The sequence below is a fragment of the Melospiza georgiana genome, chromosome 9 (assembly GCF_028018845.1).
Source record: "Melospiza georgiana isolate bMelGeo1 chromosome 9, bMelGeo1.pri, whole genome shotgun sequence".
NCBI classification, from domain to species: domain Eukaryota; kingdom Metazoa; phylum Chordata; class Aves; order Passeriformes; family Passerellidae; genus Melospiza; species Melospiza georgiana.
In genome coordinates, this window is record NC_080438.1 from 28,478,776 (window position 1) to 28,492,843 (window position 14,068).

The 14,068-nt window shown below is 42.5% G+C and overlaps 1 protein-coding gene across 12 annotated transcripts in view; it reads left to right on the forward strand.

Moving 5' to 3' along the window:
- The window catches only part of FGGY (FGGY carbohydrate kinase domain containing), a 283,064-nt gene that overhangs the window by 138,846 nt on the left and 130,150 nt on the right, over window positions 1-14,068 (forward strand). For 10 of the 12 annotated variants that reach the window (XM_058030720.1, XM_058030728.1, XM_058030723.1 and 7 more), the window contains 2 exons: window positions 8,763-8,868; window positions 9,709-9,920. The gene's annotated coding sequence lies outside the window, so the exon portion shown is untranslated. The remainder of the gene's footprint in view (window positions 1-8,762; window positions 8,869-9,708; window positions 9,921-14,068) is intronic. The other 2 variants (XM_058030722.1, XM_058030724.1) reach the window with 2 other exon arrangements.

Sequence of the window (14,068 nt, forward strand, 5' to 3'; positions counted from 1 at the left end):
TTTCCCCTTGAGACTGATTTATGCAAGGAGAGTTGTGTGAACACTCACAACAAAGCCCTCCTTGAATGTACTCCCTCCTGCAGGTCTGTTGTAAACAAAGTGAGAGTTTGGTTGAGGTAAATGTAGCTCCTGTGCACCTTTGTGAACCTTTGTGTTACACGTGACACCAGAGTTACAAGAGGTGTCAGTGAGAGAAATATTTGAGTTTCTACTCTACACTAACTTTGAGACATGGAAAAATTATGACAGTGATAGAAAGGGAGAGTTCTTCAGATTCAATTTTCAAGAAACCATTAGAGGGTTTTTTTTCTGATATAATTCCCAATCTTTTCCTACTCAGCTTTGATAATAAATATCCCTTGAGGACAGCAAATATGAATCTACTTGGGATCATGGATGAGGGGTTTTAATTATTTCATTTAAAGTGCTGTTCATTCAGTTCTTGCAATCTGCCTGTCTCTTTCCTCAATTCCTTATGTTTTACTTAAAGAATTCTCCCTTCCAATTAAGTGAATGAAGCTTGGAATTAAGTAAGGCTGTCATAGGAACTAAAATGAATATGACTGATTTTTATAATATAAATTGGAAGCAATTACCAGTTTTCTATCTTCATTTTTGCTTGGAAAATTTACACTTAACCCAGCAATACACCTTAATTAAAGGCCTATCTATCTATGTATGTAACCTTCTCTTTCTAGCAAGAGTCCTTCTGTGGGCTATATTAAATTTACTATGGTTTCATCTCTTCGTTAATAACCTTTTCGTATATTTTCAATTAAGTTTCTGGTCACATTATAGCACTGAGGTAAGAGCTCTGGCTGACCTTTAATAGGATATGGATAATAGAACATCTTTGGCTCATGTTCTCCTTTGGTAGCACAACCTTGCACTTCTACTGAAAACATCTCTGGAATTTGCAGACAGCTAAATGTGCTCCTTGCATGAAGAAATCCTATTCCAGACTGCAGGAAAACTGGATGGACATCCATCCACGTTCCCTGAGACCAGACAGTGCTGAAACAACCTCACTTTGTCTTGGTTTTATGGCAAACACCAGTGGGAGATTGTGAATGGCCTTCTATGGAAAATAAAAATACTTTCCTTTGATTGATATGTTCCATATGGCAACTGATGCTTTCCCCACATGAACCCACAGGGCTTCCTGTGGGGTAAAGTGTGATAAGGAACACTTGTATCTGCATCCAGAGGTCAATGCTCTGGTAGCTGGACAGAGTAGGACTGGCAATTAATGATGGAGAATGATAAGGATGTTTGTGCTCCCTTGAAGCTCACAGGATTTCGGGGTGGGAAAGGATATATTTGATATCCAGCCAGAGTTTTGTCAATATGAATATCTGAACCAGCTGCTTTTCTTGCTGTTCTCCCATGGTTGGATTACTCTGTTTTTCTTTGTGTCTTTGTCTTTTTTTTTTTTTTTTTTAATTTATAGCTCATGATGCTCTTATGAATTTTACTGCCAGAGTATCACATATTTCTCTTTTGATAGGGGATTATCATTTTACTTCATTGAGTATGGAACCCCCAGCTCCATTTTTTGTTCTCAAATCAGCCTTTCCCCACTTTAGTTTACCAAATCATACAACCAGCCTCAGCTGAAAGTTGAGAAAGCACCGAGGGGACACAGTAAGTTGAATCTGCCAAGGTGACATCTCTCTGTTAATTCCTGCTGATATTTCCACCTCCTTGGGTGACTGTTCAGAAAACCTCATCTGACCTGTCCACATAAAGTGGTGTCTGAAAATCAAGGTAAATTTATCCCAGGTGAGGGAGAGCTTGGTATTTCAGATGGAGAACTCAATCTGTGGAGAGCCTGAATGGATAAAGAGGGAACAGCTCTGGGATGGGCCTGGCTTAGGGGTGCCACTCCTGCACGATGTGACTCAAATAAACATTGTGGTTTATTCCCACATGGGTTTGTCCCATTGCCTTGAATGCTTTGTTCAATTAATTACTGGTTGAACCTGCTGCTAAATGTGCCATATCAAAGGCTTGTGGAGCAATATCTTCCCCAGGCAGGTGCTTGGCTTCAGTGGTGCTTTGGAAGTGGCTGAGATCCCAGATATCTGAGGTGGCCCTTGCCCTGCAGCAGCAGAATCTCCCAGTCTGGGTTTCACCCTGAGTCAGCAGAACTCATGTTCCATCACTGTGCAAACTGAAAAGGGACTCTTCATCATCATCGTCATCATCATCATCATCATCATCATCATCATCATCATCATCATCATCATTCTTTGTTCACCCGTCACAATTTCAGCTCTACCAGTATTTCCAGCCTGCCCCACCACCATTCATCAGCTTCTTCCACAATTATTTGCATCCTTCCCTCTGTGTCATAGCCTTTGTTCCCTATGTGAACTCGCTGGTTTTTTCCACCAGGCTGTGAATCTTTCAATATTTAGTCTCTCTTAAATACACATTTCAGCTTGTTTTCCTACAGAACTGAATTTACTTCTACACACATCAGGTTTTGTTCCCACTCAGCTCCACACTTTCTACTTCCCTATCTGTCCTGAGAGCGTGGGATGAGGAACAATCCCTTGTTTAACATGCAAAGCATGCAAACACATGCTAAATAATTATGCAAATATTTTTCAATTGCTTTCATTGTGATTTTTATTACCATTGTTTTGGTCTCACCATGGAAAATGGAAGCCAGTGAGCCGAAGTGTCTGAGTGGAGCTGGACTAGAGCCTGAATTTCCCAATCCCTGTTCAGGCTAGAGCATGACTGTCTCCTCTGTATGTTCTCCCCTGGAAAATTCTTATTTACAGAAACAGAAGATCTGGAATTTGCATAACTTTGAAGCAGCAGTTCCTGCAGTATGCTCAAAATACTGGGGTTTTTTTTAGAAACCTGAATTCTTATGTTGCCTGATTACATGAGGCTTCCAGCCTTCAATGAAAGGTTCTACTGGTTCTTCCGGTCATTGAGAAAACCTTCACACAGATAATCCAGTTTGGGAGGCTGAAAGCCTGGAGTGAACTGCATCCCTTTGGGATGTTGTGTGGAGTTCCCAGTGCCATTCACTGTGTCCCTTCTCTAGAGCCAGTCTGAGCTGCCACACGTATTTGGGTTTTCAGGCCATGCATTCCACCCAAAACGTGGTAGGTCTGTGGGAGGAAGATGGAACAGCTCAGAAATGGCATCATTTTGACACATGGAAGACAGTGATTCAGTTATTTCACAGGTACATGGACTTCTGCAAATATGCAGCTCATAAAAACCTTGACAGTGTTTGAAGAAGCAGTTTGGTAGTGTCAGACCCTTGTCACTCTGCCAACTGGCCAGTTTGGTTTCCGTATAAACCACGGGCTGGAGGAACAGGTGAGCACTTGGTTGGCCTGAGGAAATGTCCTGTCTTCTAAGGCAGTTTTGTGCATGAAGCTTTAGTGCAGTTTCTTGATCTGGACTTGTTCTCTGAATGAGGAGAGGACCTCAATCTCTGCAGATGCTAATCCAGCACTTCTTGCTGACCTAACATTGACCTACATCATTTAAACCAAAGTGATGTGCAGGCGACACAGTTTCTGCTGAGAAAGTGCAGCGCGTGCCAACATTTTAATATTACTCTTTTTCCTCAGTCAGTTTAATCCAGTGTCTGATGTGAATGGAGGGAAGAAATGATGTACAACATATCCCTTGCACCAAAATCTCAGAAAATGAAATGTAAATGTGTGAGTACGACACAAACCCCCTTTCTGTGAGCACACGCTCGCAGAGTTGCTGGAGTTGCCAAGAGCACGGCGAGCCAACCTATGGCCTGTACGTCTGTAATTTACTGGAGGGAGGGGACAGGTCTAATTTATGCACTTGGCCCTCAGACCAGGGTTTACCTCAATGCTTTTCAATGCACAAATTCTGTAAATCTGTCTGGGAGAAGGAATGTTAGCTCCCGCCAGGCTCTGGACATGCCGAAAATGTCGCTCGCACAGATGATGACTTGTGTTTAATTTGCTGTTGTGGATGGGCCTGAACCAAACTCCTTTTCTTGTTCCAAACATCTCTAAATTTAGGAGGTTTTGGCAACCCAGTCCAGATATGATTCAATAGTTCTTCTGTTCCAAAGAATAAGTATTAGGCTGCAAAGGTGGGAGTCGTTATGTAAATGGGATAATATAAGGGAATATCAGTATTAATACCTTTGTTATGCTCAGAGCTAGAGGTTTGCCAAGGCTTAAGTGGACTCAGGATGAGCTGGACACATCCAATTAATATAAGTAATGTGGCTTTTCTTGAACAAATGTGACTTCTCAGTGCACATTACAGCTGCTGAATGTTCCAGCTCTGCTGCATCTGGTCCTCAGAGGGTTACAAATGTGTATTATAGTGCTACAGCCTGATCTTATTTCTGCATTTGTTTGGTACTAAATAAATGGATTCTGATTTTCAGTGCTTCTGTCAGGGAAGTAAAAAATATTGGTGCGGCTTACTGATGGATATAAAAGTCCCAGAGAAAAAAACACAGAATATGAAATTAAGAATTATGTATCCACATGCAAAGTAAGGGTGCTGGACCTCCCATCCCTTTTCCTGATGCCACTGCTGTGTTGACAAATTCTCCATCAAGTAGGTGTCTTCTAAGGCTCTTCTCAGTGAATGCCTCATCTGAATTTCTTCCACTGATGCCACAATTAACACTGACCACGTTCTGCTGCTCCTCTCTCTCATCCAGAGGGAAGCCATCCATGTGTTTATGGTGGCACTGGAGTGCTGGCCCAGGCAGGGCCGGTGGAAGGCAAATTCCTTGAGTTGTGCAGTTGTTTTGTCAAGTGTGCAATTCTGCTCCATTTCAAGAACAGAAAATATTATTTCCTTCCACAGTTTCCTACAGCACCCTTAATTTTCTTGAAATGTTTTGTGATTGCCCCATCATCAAGTGCCAGTCTCACTCTAGGATGTTTCCTGAGGGACTGGGATTTACCACTGGCAGATAAAAAGAGAGAAGCACAGCTGCATGGAGGAAGATTATTCCAAACCCTCTTCTGGCTTCCCAGGCTGGCAAGACAGGTGGATCTCCCAGCTCCTCCACTGCTTTCTCTGTGGCTCACCATGATCTGCACCTCCAGTCCCTCACAGGGCCCCTGACTGTCACTCTGGAGTTGTCCTTTCCCCTGCAGAGCTGCCTTGCTGCTCTGCACCATGCTGGCTGCTGCCCTGTGGGAGAAGCAGGTCTGTGCCTTTTCTGTGCTGACTGAAGCGCTGAGCACTCTGGGTTACCCCCCTGGAAGCAGCAGGCAGAATCATGGAGCAGGCACAATGTGCCACATGAGGATCAGCTTAGTGAGTTGGATCAGTGACACTTTGCAGCAGAATAAAAACTGCTTATTCCCTTTCCCAGCTGTTCTCCCGAGCACTCTGAGCACTCGCTCGCCTCAGCGCGCGGAGATTTACGTGTCTCACTCCCATTGACATGGCAGAAGGGACCCTCCTCACTTGCAGATTTGTTCTTTTAATAGGCATCCAGCACAACTGGGAATTAAGTGCATGTGTGTGTCCAACAGAGAGGAGACCAGAACCAGCTGTAGGCACAAAGAACTGCTTAGGAGGCCCATTTTTCTGTGCTGATTTGGTAACTCAGGGAATAGCCAAATCTTCCTTTTTAGGAATGGGGAGAAGAGGAAAAACAGAGGACCTCATCTTCAGATTGTATCACCCATGGAAGGGAAGAGATGTCAGGGAGAGAACTCTCCACGTGAGGTTCTCCTCTCCCTCATGGGGCAGCTGGAGCAAATAAGGTTCATCGTGGGCAAATGTGAGCTCATTGTGCCTCCACTCGGAGCTGGCAGAGCAGCCGGGGTGTTCTGGGCTCTGAGTCAGTGATAACTTCCTCACATGACTTCCTAATTGAAGTTAGAGATCCTAAAAGATACCAAGCAACTGTGGCACAGACCTGCTGCTCCCAGACTGAGCTCTCTTATACTCCAAACCTCTTCCAGTTGTAGATTTTCTTGCAAGGACATCATGGATTTGGGGAGAGACAGGTAAGGCCCTGTAGCCACTCTCACTATGAGAGATGCTGGGGTGAGTCACCTGTGCCATATAATGACAACACAAGCCCAGGGAACACCATCCTCAGCGAGGTCCTTTTAGAATTAGCCACACAAGAAGGTGAATCTTAAAGACAAAAGGAAATGGTGTTAGGAGGGAAGAAGTGGCAATGACCGGAGGCCTTAATTTGATGCCAACCGGTATCTCAGAGAAAGCAATTTCCCAGAGGATTGTCAGAGATGTGAAATGAATTGTAAGAGCTGCTTCACAGGCATTTGTGGGCACACACACCTGCTTACAGCAGGGGAAAGACAGTGCGTAAATGTCTGGAATATTACATAAAAGCTGTCTGGTAGACTGGGCAGAGCAATTAAAATCCATCTCGCTTAAACGAACCCTGAGTGCAGGTCAAACAAATCTAATTTTTATTGTTCCTTAAGGAGATGTCTATACAGGAGACAAAAGGGGGATGCAGCCGTCAGGTTAAAAAATCAAGATGCCTTTAAAAAAATTAAATGTTCACAATAGTGCTACAGCAAGCTGGATAAATGATATATTACAGGGATGGTTTAAAACTAATTGATGACTAATGTTGTAATGCATTTGTAGCTACACTGATCTATTATATATCTTGGCCAAGCTGAAGGGACACTTCAAGGAGAAAAATTGCTAACTGTTTTAACCTGATGGAACTCGGGGAAAAAATAGTTACTTTACGAGATAAATGGAAAGGTTGTGACCTCCTAATGTACATCTGGGTCTTGCAATGCAAAATCAAATTATCATTAAACAGAATGTGATCTGTGATGGAATTAAAACAACTACAAACCAGCACAGAAGTTTCCTCAGAGAAACACAATAGCCCAGTTTGAGCTGGGAGCAGTGGCTGCAAAGCTGCCTGGCTAAAGAACTGGTGTAACAAGTTGGGATGGAATTGTTTTGCTCTGTAATGAAAGTTGGTTTAATTGGAGAGTGCAGGAAAAATGTAAGCATCTTTACAGCCATTTACATATGTAAGCCATTCTATAAACATTACTTAATTAGTGTATAAATCATTAACAATTTAGCCTAAGTCCTGAGTAAAGTGTGTCTCTCTGGCTCTTGCAGGGGAGACAGGAAGCTTCATTTTCCCCTCCTCATTTTTGTCATGCCTGAGGCTCATGCCCTCTGGGCTTTACCCTTACAGTTGGAATTTGGAGGAGATGTCAGTCAGGCTCTGCTTATTTTCACATCTAATTCATGCAAAACCCAGGTTTCCTCCTGAGGCAGTCAACTGGCCCAGATTTGCTTCAAAGTTTGGCCCAGGTTCAGTGAATGACTCACTTTAACTGAGGTACATCCATCTTCCTGGCTGGAGCACATGGTGGGAAGTGTTGTCAAAGAGCAGAGATCCCCTAGAACCACAGCTCTGGGCTTCAGGACCTTGCAAACCTAAAGCAGGGGCTTGTTCCCTCCCCTGCTTTCCTGTCACCTAACATTAAGGACATCGAGTGGGTGTCCCAAACATTGCTGCTCCACCCAGAGTCCCAGTGTGGGGTTCTGTAGGCTAAACACACTGCAGAAGGCTGGGATGGACTGCTGGGAGCTGGGCTGGGGGGGAATTTCAGCCAGAAGCCTCCCTGGTCCTGGGATCTGTGCAAAATTCTATGGAATAAATCTGGCAATAGGTAACAGATGAAGATAACATTGTGGGCCATTGCCAAAATATGGATTACCTTGAACAGGCCGTGATTAAAAGGCCAAAAATACCACTCTCAACCTCTTAACTGGTTCCCTCCAATAGGAGTATGTGAAATGAAAGAGAACAAGGTAACCAGGACACCTCCCAACCACAGGTGACACTAAGTTTCTTCTGCCCCAGAAAAAGTTAATGTAGCAAGGATATGACCAGCCTGTGATATCATCTGAGAGCAACCTATTCCTCCATGTATTCCTCACCTTCCAGTGGGTAGGGAAATGCCTGCAATACCAAACTGCAAATATGTTGTACTTTGAAGGGTTTGATGTACCAAAACCCCCCAAATCCTTCATATATTTTGATTGCTGTACATCAGACTTCCTCCTCTGCATTCACTCAGTTTTGGTTTGAAGCCCAATACAGGCAGCAGCTTGGAAAATTGTTTTATAGCTCAAAATGGAGTTTTAATTTGGGGAGGGTCTTTATTTTACAGGGGGACATTACTCTTTGTTCAAAATTTTGAGTTATTCAGGTCATGGTATTGGTGTCAATTTTCAACATTTGGAAACTCAGTTGCACAAGGACTACTGAGCTGACTTAGAATATTTATTTTCTCAAAGGATGGCAAACAGTCACATCCATGGCTCTGTCAGGGATTTCTTTCCTTTGCTAGCATTTAAACAAAATAACTCAGACAGATAGGTTTTTTTTATTCAAGATCAATGTGATTTCTTAAAGCTTCATGGTGAGTAGAAAATCCTCAGATGGGCTTTTTTAAAGCAGAAAAGCATATGAAACAGCTTTAGATGAAACTTTGAGCTGCCAGTTCATTTAAGAGCAATAAAGTAAGGAGGAAAAAAACAGAGTTAACTGGAAGCAGGGCACTTGGCATTCAAGGTGACTGTGAGAGGTGGTCACGAAGGAAGGTTGATCTCTCAGCAACCATGTCAGGTCCTGTGCCCACTATGGCAGAGTTGTGCCCTGCACATGGATTTGCTTCTTAGCTGCTGACTCTCAGTGGCCAGGATTGCATGGAAGGAAATACAGGATAATTATCTGCAATTCTATTTTCCAGTCCCATATGTCCCAAGATGACGACTTCCCAGGGTACGCTGTGGCCACGGGGATGAGGCATCCACCAGAACATCCCATGGCATTCCCATGACTGCAACAGACTGGAGGTAAGGAAACTGTTCTGGTGTTTGGATACACTCACAAACAATGATCCCAGCAAGCCTTGGAGAGGGTGGAGTCACGTTCCCAGTCACATATTCCTCCTCATTTTGGAACAATCAGATATAAAATACTCTAAAATAAGAATGCAGTTACCGCTTATTTCCTTCCTCAATTTCTTATCTCACTTTATCACAACATTCATAGCTGTGGCTGACAGAAATGGCAAATATGTCCAGTATTTCTGATTTTTGTCGTGTCTTGCTTTTTATTTCACTTTCAGCTTTTTTGACTGGCCAATGGCTCAAAAAATTAATTAAAGCCATGTTGGCTTTATCATAGCTTTGGGAAGACAAGGTGCAAAATCCAGAGGTTACCAAAGCAGAATGGGATTTTAAAGAATGCCTGAAGCAGGTTCTGCTTCTTGTGCGAACTTCAGCTGTGCCAAAGATTTTGTAACTCTTGTACACACATAAAAGCATATTCTACACATATTTCTGTCTATATTTTAATTTACTGAGACCATTTGCTCCATTTGATTTATACTAAGGCTTTATGATTCTCTTTATGTAAGAATGCAAGTAAGAAAATTTAAATGTACCTTTGATTGTCCTATAATTTTTCCATGTTCTTTCAGATATCATGTCAATTGTCCAAAGGAGTTTTTGATGTGATGCACTGAATATTCTGACTTATTCATAGGAGAGCTCAGCATTGGGCACATCATTTACGAGCTCACTGTAGCTGTCACAAGCTATTGCATCCTTCTTCCCTCTTGACCCAAACTCGATTAATCTTTCCAGAGTTTTGGTTTGGGTATGGTTTTGAAACAGTGTTGTTTTTCCCAGGAAGCCTTAAGAACCTGAGCACCTGCTTCATGCTGTCTGGACAGCTCAAAGAACTGCAGAGGGAAGGGAATAATCTCCCCCAGACCCTTGACAGCATCACATTTCCACCCCGTCACGGTGCCCGGTACGTGCAGTGCTGGCAGGAAGAGCTGGGGAAACTCCTGTTTGCTGGGCCATGACCTGTGGAGCTGCATCATTTTAGGAAATACCAGGTTAGCTGCAGGAGCAGGCAAGTGTTACAGCTCTTTGTTCCTGCACAAAAGTTTTCAACATCACTGAGAGCATCAATGTGTGTATTCAGATTTCCATCTGTCATGCAAAGTGTAAATCCAAAGCACTCTGCGAGATCAGTCACACCCGGAATATCTGAAGTTGCCTAAAATGTTGATGAATTAACATCTCACATTTTTCTCCAGAGTTCTGAGTGGTGCAGACATTCTGTTAATCATATATTGCAAGCTGAGGCAATACATTAAGTACGGAAAATAGGTTTATATAACAAAGATAAGGCAGAGCGAACTGGATTCACAAATGTCTTTCTACTCACTCTGTCTATAATCATTTCATTACATTTCTTTGGGGTTTATCCAGTTTTACTGTGACCACCTACTGACAATGTCTCTGAAAGGAAAGAAGAAAAAGCACGAAATTCTAACATGCAAGACATACAAAATAAATCCTGTGACGTTTTCTAATATGGGAATGTTCCTAAATGCCAGACTAAAACATCCCTCCAACGGTTTCTTTTACAGACTTCCCTTGTTCCAGAAACTTGGCCTGACTTAGGAGGAAACCCCATAGCTGTCCCTTAAAAGTTGAATTGCATCAGTGTGGGCAAGATGTTGGGCCAAATTCCTTAATGGTGCAATTCCATGAAAATCAGAAATCCTACACCAGAGCTGAATCTGCCCTCTGGTATAAAATGATCTCCCTGGAGGCAAGACTTTTGGAAATAGTATCATATTTTAATTCTAAACAGACAATTTGTTTTGGGTTGTATACAGAGCGTGACAATCTCACTGCTATAGGAACCAGCTACATAAAAGGTGACTTTATCCCTGTTTCTTGTGCTGCTTGGTTTAGCTGTGTGTGATTTGCAGGTAGCTACATGATCCTACAAACTTCTTTTTATGTAATGGAATGAGCCCCTGTTCCGTTTAAGATTTTAAAAGATTACAGAGCTGGCGTTGGAACATTTGTACATTTTGCAATGAGTTAAGGAGAAAGGCTGCGTGTTGTTTATAATCTGGGAAGTACAGATCCCAGTTAATCTTACCCTTGGAGAACAGACAGTTATATTTTTTTATAAATTAACAGATCCTGACTGATTGCCTCCCATGACTGTGTTCACCAGTTTTGGAATTCAAAGGGCAAAATAGAATCTGCCTTTTGTAGAAGGTGCCAGGAATGGCATCAGGACACACTGCCTGGAGGGTGGCTGAGCCTTTTCAATCCTCCCCACACTGACTGGATTTGGCACCACTGTGTGATATATCACAACTGTAACAAAGTACTTCATGCAAGCTGGTCATATCCTATGGAAAAAGTCTTGGAAAGATGTTGCAGAAAAAAAAAATTAACCTCTGTTCGCAGTTTTTCTGGAGATATAAGGTATTGTGAAATTTGAGGAGATTTTCACAGCTTGGCTTGTGAAATTCATTTCCAGCTTGACAGATTGTGATTTCATGATTTTGCACATCTGGATTTTGGCACAGGGCTGTGGGGGGGTGTCTCTGGCAGTTTGCCTCCCAGGACAGTGTGTTTGCTCCTGGGCAGTGAAGAGTCCAGTCCTGGCTGAGCTGTCCCCTGCCTGCCCTGCCCTGGGCACTGTCTGTTCCACAAGGGAAAGGCTGCACAGCTGGAGCTGGCCCTGACATCACTGAGCTCAGGAATCACTTGAATAAAAATGTTAATCATAAAGTCATGTTTTTAAAATTCAAGAAGTGTAAGAGATAGGCAAAAAAAGTTGTAGGGGTGTCTGTACTGTGTGTTCTGGGGAGCAAACAACATTTTCACTTGCTGAAAACACTGTGTGCACAGACTACTGAGCAATCTCTCTGCCACACTGCACCAGTGGGCTGCTTTTCAGGCCAGACATTTTGGGAGGGGGTCTTCTCCTTCTGGCAATCTTCCCAGAGGGGAACCAGTTGATGAAATAGGACTTTAAGCCAGGATTTTTTCAGCATTCACACCACAGAAGGAGAGTTTACAAAGGTGGCAAGAGCCATGTGCATTTTCCCTTTGTGCATTGCTGTGGGACAGCAAAGTCATCCTATTTTCCCACCAGGAGCACACGGGATCACAGAACCTCCCTTATTCTTATGGAATTGGAAGTGTGGTTTCAAAAGAAAAATCCCTGTGCTGTCTGGAATGCTCAACTGTTGGGTACCAGAGTCGGAAAACATCCTGCCTGCCACGAACGTTAGGAAAACAGAGCAGCCCTGACTCCAGTGCCAAGTGGTTTTTTGGAAGGCTGACTCCCCTGAGAATAAAGGATATTGGTGTCCAGCCAAGTGGGCAGGCAGGAACAGGCCCTGGGCAAGACACTGGAATTTTGGTGGAGTCTGAAATATTGTCTGCTTGTTTGTATCAGCTTCTGACTTTGGTATTTAAAAGGTGAGCTGCCCAAAATGTGAGGAAATGGACCACAAGTTGATAAAATTGGAATTCTTTTTCTGGTTATATTTAGAGGAACTTAAAACAGGGATTTCCCTTTTTGGCCACTCCAGTATCCAAGAGTAACCTAATATTTCTGTTAAAACCAGAAAAAATCCCCCAAAGGAAATCTCCTTTTTTTCCTATTGTACACTCAAAAATCCCTTCTTACTGCAGAGAATTCATTTGGCTTTTACTTCCCCATTTCCCTGTTTAGATGAATAGTCCTGGTCCAATGGCCCAGTGAGCACTTCATCCAGAGTATTCCCCAGCTTATACTTCCCATAACACTTGAAGAAGTGCTATATTTCATCAAATGAGATTAAAACCCAGCCTCAGGTGCTTGTATGAACTGCCAAAGCACACACACAAGCAAGAACTTTATCAAATATTTTTTTCCTTTCTATTTCTATGCTAATAAACATCTAAATGTAATTTTGGGGTGTTCAGAGGTCCATTGCTGCTTGACATTCACCAGAAGTCAGGATGTTGGGGCAAAACTTGCACCCACTGAGCTCAAGAGACGTTTTTGTGTTGATCTCAGCAGAGCAGGGCTGGGTCTTTATTTCCTCAACAAGGCTGGAAAATGTTCATTCTGCCTCTTTCCCCTGCACACACATATTTTCTTTTCTTTACAGAAGGAGTCATTTGTCTTTATCTCACCATTCACCTCTCTCTCTGATTGCAGTTAATGGAATTGTCACCTTTATGGACTCATGCTCCATTTCTCAACCTGTCTGGACTTTGGCCTCCAAAGGTTACCACAGCTAGTGAAGTAATATGATTGAGTCTTTTCCGACAGATTTATGCAAGATTTCTTCTCCAGCAAGTGTCACATCGAGTCTAGTTCTGCAAAAGAGAATATTTCAAAGATGCCAACTGTCATCTGAACCCACTAAATTGTTCTGTGGGGTTGAGAGGACTGAGGGCCATCTCGGGCAATTCTGATTTACACTACCTGGAGCTGTTTCCCCGCTGCTTGAAATATGGGCTCTGGTTAATCACAAAAAAAAAGAACATCCCTGCCTCCCAGAAAGCACATTTAAAATGGAATTTTCATTAGTTACTCTGTAATGAAAAGGCAAAAGGGTGTATTTTAAGTGAATCTGTCCAGAATCTTGGAAGAAGGGGGGGTGTTATTTGATGGAAAACTACAGCAGCCACACACTAAACAGGAAAAATTGGTCTTGAGTTCATTTAAGACACATACATCCACAGAATATTTTCAAGTTTATGGAAAGATTTTGGAATTATAGAGGATTCACTGCACATGTATCTGCTCCTCCTGCATTTGATGCAAAGCACAAATTAATCATCATTATTCTGCACTAATATAACACCTCTTAACCCTCAGCTTTCAGAATATTTCAAAGGAGCAATGAATTAAGCCTCATGTGGGCTTGGGAATATGTGATAATCTAAACTTGGATTCTTTAATCAAAAGCATTTTCAGGACTTTGATTTTGGAAGTTGGAAACTTATAATTGTTCTTGAAAATATCTTCCTTTGTCACTCACTTGGAAAGAAATCATGTGAGTACTAGAGAAGTGAGAGGAAATGGAAAAATGTATTAAGCAAAAGTTAATAAATTTGTCTGTACTTATTTTTGTTATTTATTGGAGCAAAAAGACCTAGGTAAATTGAGGTGCTAATGTGATATAAGTGTAAAAAAAGGCAAATTTGATGCCTGTCTGTAACTAAAAGA